The sequence below is a fragment of the Onychostoma macrolepis genome, chromosome 10, assembly GCF_012432095.1.
Source record: "Onychostoma macrolepis isolate SWU-2019 chromosome 10, ASM1243209v1, whole genome shotgun sequence".
Lineage (NCBI taxonomy): Eukaryota > Metazoa > Chordata > Actinopteri > Cypriniformes > Cyprinidae > Onychostoma > Onychostoma macrolepis.
The window spans coordinates 25,024,634-25,034,749 of record NC_081164.1 but is presented as its reverse complement, the minus strand read 5'-3'; the positions used below and the strand labels follow the sequence as shown (position 1 = coordinate 25,034,749).

The 10,116-nt window shown below is 41.5% G+C and overlaps 1 pseudogene; it reads right to left on the bottom strand.

The window, feature by feature from the left end:
* Nucleotides 1–5,629: 5,629 nt before the first annotated feature.
* LOC131548333 (alpha-2B adrenergic receptor-like) lies at nt 5,630–9,617 on the bottom strand (annotated as a pseudogene).
* Between the last annotated feature and the right edge of the window lie 499 nt (nt 9,618–10,116).

Sequence of the window (10,116 nt, the reverse complement as noted above, 5' to 3'; positions counted from 1 at the left end):
AAACAAATAAATGTTCATCAAACACCTGATGCATCATATTTGACATTCATATTTTAACATGATTTTTCTTTTAAAAAAATAAATAAATAAAAGTATTGAAAGTAAACATAAGTTGCTTCTGTCCAGTAAGTGCTCCTTCTTGAAATATTACTAACAATGTTACTGTTATGATGGCAGAAGGCATGCAAAGGATTGTTTACAACATATTTTTCAGCAAAGTTTTGATCATACTATGCCTTAGAAATGTGCATAGGATTTATAATAGGATTGTCACGGGCGTGTGGTTGTGGCGTACACAACGCAAAAGAAAGACGGGAGAACGAAACGGCTTCAACACACTTTTTCCCATTTATTTTAAACTCAACTTAACCTTAATAATGGACAAACACAAAGGGAGAACTGAGGATATTTAAAGGAGAGAGAACAAAAGAGCAAACAACGTAATGAAACTCAGGTGGGGACAATGACAGATAATTAACTAACAAGGAACGGAACTAAACCAAATAAGGACAACGGGGACTTCAGATGGGGCAGACACGTTACAGTACCTCCCCCTCCCGGTAGGCGCGTCCCGCGCCGTAACAGTACAACCGGGGGGGGGGGCGCCCTGGATGGACTGGGATACTAAGGAGGCGTCCAGGTGGAACAGGAGACTCTTTCTGGAAGGCCAAGGTGGGTCAGGAGGCTTGGAAGGCCATGGCGGAGCAGGGAGCTTGGGAGGCCTAGGAGGAGCAGGGAGCTTGGGTGCCCAGGACGGAGCAGGATTCACCGGGGAATAGGTGAATTTAAGGGTGAAATTAGGGGCTTTCAATCTTAGCGCGGACTCTTGGGGGCGCTCTGGAAGCGTGGACTCTTGGGGGCGCTCTGGAAGCGCGGACTCTTGGGGGCGCTCTGGAAGCGAGGAGCTGGACGGAACCAGTGGAGACTCTTGAGGGCGCTCTGGCAGCGCAGACACTAGGGGGCGCTCTGGAAGCGCGGAGCTGGACGGAACCAGCGGAGACTCTTGAGGGCGCTCTGGCAGTGCAGATACTAGGGGGCGCGCTGGAAGCACGGAGCTGGACGGAACCAGCGGAGACTCTTGAGGGCGCTCTGGCAGCGCAGACACTAGGGGGCGCTCTGGAAGCACGGAGCTGGACGGAACCAGTGGAGACTCTTGAGGGCGCTCTGGCAGCGCAGACACTAGGGGGCGCTCTGGAAGCACGGAGCTGGACGGAACCAGCGGAGACTCTTGAGGGCGCTCAGGCAGCGCAGACACTAGGGGGCGCTCTGGAAGCGCGGAGCTGGACGGAACCAGCGGAGACTCTTGAGGGCGCTCTGGCAGCGCAGATACTAGGGGGCGCTCTGGAAGCGCGGAGCTGGACGGAACCAGCGGAGACTCTTGAGGGCGCTCTGGCAGCGCGGATACTTGGATGCGCTCTGGAAGCGCGGATCTAGGAAGGCGCCTTCGTGGCGCAGGCACAGGGGGGCGCTCTTGAAACGTGGACTCTTGGATGCGCTCGGACAGCGCGGAGCTAGGAAGGCGCCTTCGTGGCGCAGGCACAGGGGGGCGCTCTTGAAGCACGGACTCTTGGAGGCGCTCGGGCAGCGCGGAGCTAGGAGCTAGGCCTCATGATGGCGGACGAGGGAGAGCCGCGGCTGACGAGTTGGTTCTGGCTCAGGCCCGGACGCTTCCCAGACACCGAAGAATGGCCTCTCTCCAACTCAATCCCGTGGTGTCTGGGAGGTCCACGGGACGGTGGAAAGTGGCCCCGAGCCAGAACATCTCAATGATGGTGGAGTCAGCCAACGTAGTTGTCGCGGCGAGCTCACAAAACTCCCAGGTGAATTTATAGAATGGGAGATCCAGGAGGGCTAGGGCGGCAACAGCGTCCACGAATTCAATATTGTATGCGGTCCGTTATTCTGTCACGGGCGTGTGGTTGTGGCGTAAGCGGAATTAACACAAAAGAAAGACGGGAGAACGAAACGGCTTCAACACACTTTTTCCCATTTATTTTAAACTCAACTTAACCTTAATAACGGACAAACACAAAGGGAGAACTGAGGATATTTAAAGGAGAGAGAACAAAAGAGCAAACAACGTAATGAAACTCAGGTGGGGACAATGACAGATAATTAACTAACAAGGAACGGAACTAAACCAAATAAGGACAACGGGGACTTCAGACGGGGCAGACACGTTACAAGGACTAAGAATCTCAGAACTATGCAAGCTTATTATTTTAAGGAGGAATACCAATTAAATATTCAATATGAGTGGTGGCATAATTCTGTGGTGTTCCAAGGTGCAATGAATGTTGTTTAGAATGTTGCTATACGGTTGCTAGGGTGTTTTGAGTGGTTAATTACAGATTGCTTACCAGCCCGAGTCCAAAGACCCACAAGTCTTTACAATGTAGTTAGAAATGCCATTTCAAGCCATAAACAATCCATTTTGATGGTCTAATTTAATTTCAACGCCAGCCCCACAATGCATTAACCTCTGCGAATTGTGTCAAAGAGCCACACTTCTAATCAGCATGGTGAAAAGTACTCAGACATATGCATGCATGCAAGAAAAAAAGGGTATAAATTGGTTTGTTCATAAGCGTTTGTTATTGTCATTATAAAAGTGAATCCAGCAGCCCGAATAATCAGCATCTTTGCTACTGAAGTCCCACCTCGCCCCGTTTGGCAGCATCTGCTTCTACTGCTTCAAAAAGAGGAAGGGACACTTGAGATTGCAGAGGAAGCGTCGTTTCACAAAATTAACATGCGACTGGATGGATGAAAATATGAACAGCTGCAAACAGCAGATTTTGCCACAGATGTAATGAAGGGATTCAAAGAGTCATGGAGATACAGATGGTTGTGTGTTCAGTCCTCAGGTGACCTCAGTTTGCGTGAGCATTAATAAAATGCATGAAGGTACTTCAACGTTGCACTGACAACCACAGAATATCAGCGTGCATATATGGTTTCAGAGACCACAATGCCTGACCAACAAGAAATAAAGAAAGAAAAAGAAAATAATGAAAGGCCAGGTGTTGAGGGGAAATGTTAATTTTTATCCAATTATAATTAATATAAAATAAAATATTTTAAGTAAATGAAAAAATAAAAAAATAGAAATATTTTAATGTATTTATATTAAAATCCATTGACTCTATAAACTGAACTGGAAAAAACTCCTTAAATTGATAATGCCATAACTAAAAAATAATAATTAAATACTTCAATAAATCAATAATATATATATGTAAATATTTTAAACAAATACATTAAAATATAAATATTTTAATGCATTTATATAAAAAAGCCATTTAAATATAAAATAAATAAATGTAAAACGTTTTCATAAATATTTTTATAAAACTTAACACTATAATTTGAAAAAAAAAACCAGCTAAAATTTATAGTGCCACAATGAGAAAAAATCTTTCAATTTATGAGCAACATTAAATCACAGGCAAATACAGTGGGTACGGAAAGTATTCAGACCCCCTTAAATTTTTCACTCTTTGTTATATTGCAGCCATTTGCTAAAATCATTTAAGTTCATTTTTTTCCTCATTAATGTACACACAGCACCCCATATTGACAGAAAAACACAGAATTGTTGACATTTTTGCAGATTTATTAAAAAAGAAAAACTGAAATATCACATGGTCCTAAGTATTCAGACCCTTTGCTCAGTATTTAGTAGAAGCACTCTTTTGATCTAATACAGCCATAAGTCTTTTTGGGAAAGATGCAACAAGTTTTTCACACCTGGATTTGGGGATCCTCTGCCATTCCTCCTTGCAGATCCTCTCCAGTTCTGTCAGGTTGGATGGTAAGCGTTGGTGGACAGCCATTTTTAGGTCTCTCCAGAGATGCTCGATTGGGTTTAAGTCAGGGCTCTGGCTGGGCCATTCAAGAACAGTCACGGAGTTGTTGTGAAGCCACTCCTTCGTTATTTTAGCTGTGTGCTTAGGGTCATTGTCTTGTTGGAAGTTAAACCGGTTTGAATACTTTCCGTACCCACTGTATATAAAGGTGCTCCAACCTGTGACACATGATGATTCCAACAAATATAATGGACAACAATAACATCATATAAATCAAAAATAAATCTCAGATTTGCTAATAAACATCACTGGCTACCAGAATACACAACAAACAGCAAAACTTTCATGTCATGAATATTTGAAAACAATCATTAGCAACTTGCACATCAGCTGCCAAAAATTACTCCGCAAAAGATGCAGATGATTCAAATGTCAATTTATTTTCACTAATATATTTGCTTTACAACAATAGCTCATTTCTACGGAGCCCCTTAAAGGACACTTGGTGGTTTGAAAAATTCGGGGTGGAAGGAAAAAAATATTTTTTAAATGTTTCGCGTTCCCTCGGAAGGTTTTTTCTCTTGCAAAACCGGTTGAGCTCGGAGTCAAACACTTCCTGTTTACTTTACAGCTTGTGGTGGTTCTCCATATGTTCACAACAGAACGGTTCATAAAGTTTTATTTTGATCTTGGACTCAAGTATAAAGAAATACAGTCAGTGCTTAGTTCAAGGCACAGTTTTGGGACATTTTAAAACACTTAATGTTTTAAAACAGTGACATTGGAGGACCAAATTAGATAATGCTAATAAAATTATTAGGCGAATATTAATAACCTTATTAATAATATTAGTATTAATAAAGCAGAATAGCCCAGAATATGAACGCAGCGCCCTGCACGTTAAGCCTTTTCTCGCTTAAGTTAGGCTAATGAATGAAGACGTTATTATGCACAGCCCAGAACAGAACGTGCAGTGTTTTCTCCCCGGCAGACAACACATTATTAAAAAAAAAAAGCTGTGCATAGCCTATATTTTTAATAAAATATAAAACTTGGGCTTTATTAAGCCACGTTAAGCGCACTTTTCTATGAGGGAGAAAATGTTCATCGTGCAATTCAGCTCATATTTTGGGCTTGCATGTGCACAGTAGCCTATATATATTTTTAATACATATGTAATAGGCTACAGCATAGGCTTTTGGTCTTTTTTATCATCTTCATTAGGCCGTGTTAAGCATTTTATTGAACCACTGCAAGCTGTTCCATTCTGGGCTCATCTGCTTTTCTGTGCATAATATAAACTGTAAACAGATTTGGTATTTTTAAATCATCGTATTCGTTCATATAGCCTACCTTAAGCGTTTTCTATGGGGAGAAAAAGCTTAACGTGCAAGGCGTTGCATTCATATTCTGGGCTATTCTGCTTTATTAATAGTAATATTATTAATTAAGTTATTAATATTAGCCTAATAATTTTATTAGTATTTATTATTATCAAATTTGGTCCTCATGTCACTGTTTTAAAACAATAATCTACATTAAGTGTTTTAGAATGTCCCAAAACCGTGCATTGAACTAAGCACTGACTGTATTTCTTTATACTTGAGTCCAAGATCAAAATAAAACTTTATGAACCGTTCTATTCTGAACATATGGAGAACCAACACAAGCTGTAAAGTAAACAGGAAGTGTTTGACTCCGAACTCAACTGGTTTTGCGAGAGAATGCAAATATCTTTGCAAGAGAACGCAAAAGCTTTGTGAGGGAACGCAAAACATTTCCAAAATATGTTTTCCTTCCACCCCGAATTTTTAGCACCGCCAAGTCCCTTAAGGGGCTCCATACATTTCAGCAGGATGCTCAATGGAACCAAATTCTGAGAAGCAGTTTTATTGTCAAAGACATGCTGTTACATGCCTAGCTTCACTTATCTGCACTCACAGTCACCAACATCATTGAGAAGCTAAATTAAAGTGCACAAACCTTACGACAGCACAAAAATAATAAAGAGTCTTATCAAGAGGCATTAATAAGTGCACAATTCATTTACATATAATTGCCGCTCTTTTTTAGACACAGGGAACACTGGAAGAGGTTCTGATCACCCAAAGCATCAGCCTGCAGACACAACGGCCATTACTTTCAATCAGAAACTTTCCATCAAATTAGGCGATAACAGAGACCAAGCAGACTCTTATCCAGGAAAACCATGTCATTCATTGGTTAAAATCTGAAAACCAGCAAAAATGTCAGTCAAAACCATGCTTTTAACCTAAACAGAGTGTGTTTGGATTCAATTTTAAAGCTATAGCTACAGTTATGCATGTGCTTTATTTTCTCTCACCCCAGAAAGCGAAGCCTCTCTTGGCGTAAAGAGCTCTAGCACTTTCCCAGAGAGGTGAAGCTCTCGGAAATCTTCTCATATCCAGCTCTGTGATCTCACAATGCAGCGGAGCCTGAGGTGTCTCTAAGAAAGAGCTGCATTGTCTTTGAATGCACACTGGAAAGGTCACAAACAACATCCTGGAGGCCAGAGCGTCATGTTTGATGTGGTATCTCAGCTGATGAAATCAAAACTGAATGGAATGTGTGCCGATATATCCACTCAGTTCAGGATAGGGAACTGCTGATGTAATATTAGTCATCAAACGCTCAAGAGAATAATAAATAGCAGTTATTTAAAAGTCTGGATACAGAGGAAACTATTGTGTGATTCTGAGATGTGCATTTATCCTTATGATTTTCAAAATCCAGTCAAACACATGGCCAGGTCATTTTTCACAACAAAATTAAGAGATATTTCTTTATTTTCTTTAGTATCCTAATGATCTTGTATTTTTTTCTTTGTGACATTATTTTGACATGACAATTAAAGGACAAAAATAAAATAACTAAACATGCTCTTTCCAAATCCCTGCCATGCAAAGACATTTATAAAGACTCAAAGACAATCCTGAACATGCAAAGGAAAAAAGGATCTGCAAATGTCTGGTTTCTTTGTCAAGGAAAACAAATTGTCAAATGATCTCTGCTGTTTATAGAGGCTTTGTAAGTGCAGTTTTCAATCTATTAACTGATATATAAAAATACTGATAAAAATGTTCCAACAATGAGAATAAGAAATCACAAAAAAAAGTAATTGTGTGTGTGTATATGTGTGATATGTATGTATATATATGTGGCCCTGGACCACAAAAGCAGTCTTAAGTAGCTGGGGTATATTTGTAGCAATAGCCAAAAATACACTGTATGGGTCAAAATTATTGATTTTTCTTTTATGCCAAAAATAATTAGGATATTAAGTAAAGATCATGTTCCGTGAAGATATTTTGTAATTTTTTTACTGTAAATATATCAAAACTTCATTTTTGATTAGTAATATGCATTGCTAAGAAACTCATTTGGACAACTTAAAGGCAATTTTCTCAATATTTAGATTTTTTTTGCTCCCTCAGATTCCAGATTTTCAAATAGTTGTATCTCAGCCAAATATTGTCCGATCCTAACAAACCATACATCGATGGAAAGATTATTTAGCTTTCATATGATGTACAAATCTTAAAATTGACCCTTATGACTGGTTTTGTGGTCCAGGGTCACATATTATATACACACATATATACACACACACACACACACTTATTGTATATAATTATAATTATTATTATTATTATTAATTATTAGCAACTTTCAGAAATACAACGTGCAGTCAATAATGGTATAGTCTGGGCTGAAAGGCCTTTTTGTCATGAAAATGTGTTTAAAAGTATAGATGAAATACAGGAGTGAAATGACCCTGACTGTTTTTGTGAGCTTCACTATTAGAGGGAGCAATGACACTTTTCTCTATAACACTGTTTTTCAGTGTTGTCTGCTTTCAAAGAGAACAGTCCTTACACTTTTTACACAGAATTTTTTTGAAGGCTTTACGAAAGTCCCTGTTAAAGATGGTGTAGATGAGCGGGTTCAGGGCGCTGTTGCAGTATCCAATCCAGAAGAAGAACTTAAAAAGTGGCTCTGGTAGTTTGCAAGCCTCTGGACAAATGGCCTGCAAGCTGTAGCTGAAGAAGAATGGGAACCAGCAGACGACGAAAACCCCAATGACGACCGCTAGGACGAATGTGAACCGCTTCTCGCGGATGATCATGGCTTTCCGTCTGGTGTTCGGAGTTCCTGCTGGTTTCATGTTGGAGGCCAGCTGGCTGCCCTTTGATGTTACGATGATGTTTTGCACGTTTGGGTTGGTGAGGACGCCTGATGGCCGGGCTCTAGTGCCCCCACACTGGAGGTCGTCCCGTTGGCATTATGTCCCCCAACTACCTCAACGTCAGAGCCGGAGCTTGAACTGTCCTCGTTGTCCTTGCACCTCCTTGAGCGTTTCATCTTCTGCCGAATCTCTACCGGTGGTTGAGGCTGGTTTACGGCATCAGATCTGGACGCAGCCAGATTGGGGACATTCACAGGGTCAACACTGTCCTGGTTTTTCCCGTTCTGCAGCTCTCGTCCTGGTGGCACACCACCTGCACAGTCTTTCCTCGGCTCTCCCGGAGGACATCTAGTATGCTTCTTCGCAATCTGATAGATGCGAACGTACACCAGGATCATGATGAGGCACGGAGCGAAGAACGACCCGATGGAGGAGTACAGGATGTACCAGACGTCCTCGTTGAGTCTGCACTGTGGGCCGCCCCCGTCCTTCGCCAGCGGGGTCTTATTCATGGAGACAAGTGGAGGGAAAGAGATGACCGCAGAGATGAGCCACACCACCAATATGGCCCCCTTGATCTTGTGAGGGGTGCGTTGGGTCGCGTACTGCATCGGCCGGGAGATGGACAGGTAGCGGTCCAAGCTGATAGCACATAGGTGTATAATGGAGGACGTGCAGAAGAGCACATCCAGCGCTAAGATGATCTCGCACCAAAATGACTCAAAGTACCAGTAGCCCATCAGCTCATTGGCCAAGGAGAACGGGATGATCAATGTGGCCACCAGGATGTCCGCTGCAGCCAAGGACACCAGGAAGAGGTTCTGAGGTCCTCGTAAAGAGCGGCACGTCAGGACGGCGATGATCACCAGGATGTTCCCGAAGATGGTGAAGAGCATGATGAGCGTCATTGCGGTGGCAAACGCAGCCGTGGCTTTGGGGGAATAAGAAAAACTGGAATTGCAAGGTTCAACCTCAGAACTAAGATTTTTTCCTGTTTCCAACCTACACGCCACATCTGGCTGCATTACTGCTGTCATATTGAAGTTCCAGGCTAGACAGAGAAGTGCAAAGCAGTATTTGATATAGAATTAAATCCTAGCGTAATCCTTCCAAAGACATTCTTGCTTTTAGAAAATCATTGAAAGTGTATTGACTAAAATGAGTCTTTACATCAAAGAATGACATCCTTTAGGTGCTTCCTCTGGCGAACTTCCAGAAGAAGAAAAGAAAAAAAAAATCATTACAAATCAAAATATTGCATTTGCATTTAAAAGGAGGTCCTGCAGACCAAAAAAAGTCTCTATAATATATATATCTGCTCCGATTTTGATGTCCAAAAAAAAAAAAAAAGACAGCGCGCACTTGCAGCAATGGAACAAACACGCGCTTGGAGATGCGCGAGGACACTAGCGCATAAAAACAATACACAGAGTTTTTAGACAGTAAAAGATAGGGAAGTAAATTTGCAGAATATAAAAAAATGATCCAAACATAGTAGCTCCGTGGGTTTGTGTGTGTCCGAGCAGCTCTGAAATGTTCAAGATGCGTAAAAAGGTTCACCGTCTCCAAACACGCGCACCAGCCAAGCCAAAATTACAGTTCCTCAAATACCAAATATTGTAAAGACAAATGATCTTTGCATAAACAGTTCCATGTCAGAGAAGGGGAAATCCACGAAGGAATTCTCCAGTTAGACTTTAAGACTTTCAGTATTTTACAAAATACACTCTTCCTCAATATCAGCGGAATAAAAAGAAACCGAGAATTCGGATACTTAATTATATTCTACTATTCGTTTCCCCATTATTTTATTCTTATATTTTCTTCTAGACGTTTTCTGGAAGTTTGCGCATCAGTCACCGGAGTGAACTGACTCGAGTCTCGCAGAGCGCGCGCCTCACTGTGTCTCCCGCCATGACGTCACGCAGATGCCCTCTTCTCATGACGTCACGTCAGAGAATCAGGGTTACCAGCCAGTTGTGAAATTTATAATCCGGTTATTTTTTATTAATTTTATTTATTTTTAAATTCATAGTTTTAAGTGGCTCAAACGGAAAGCGGAAAAATTGAAAGTGGATTACTGCAAAGAAGTTTAATTGT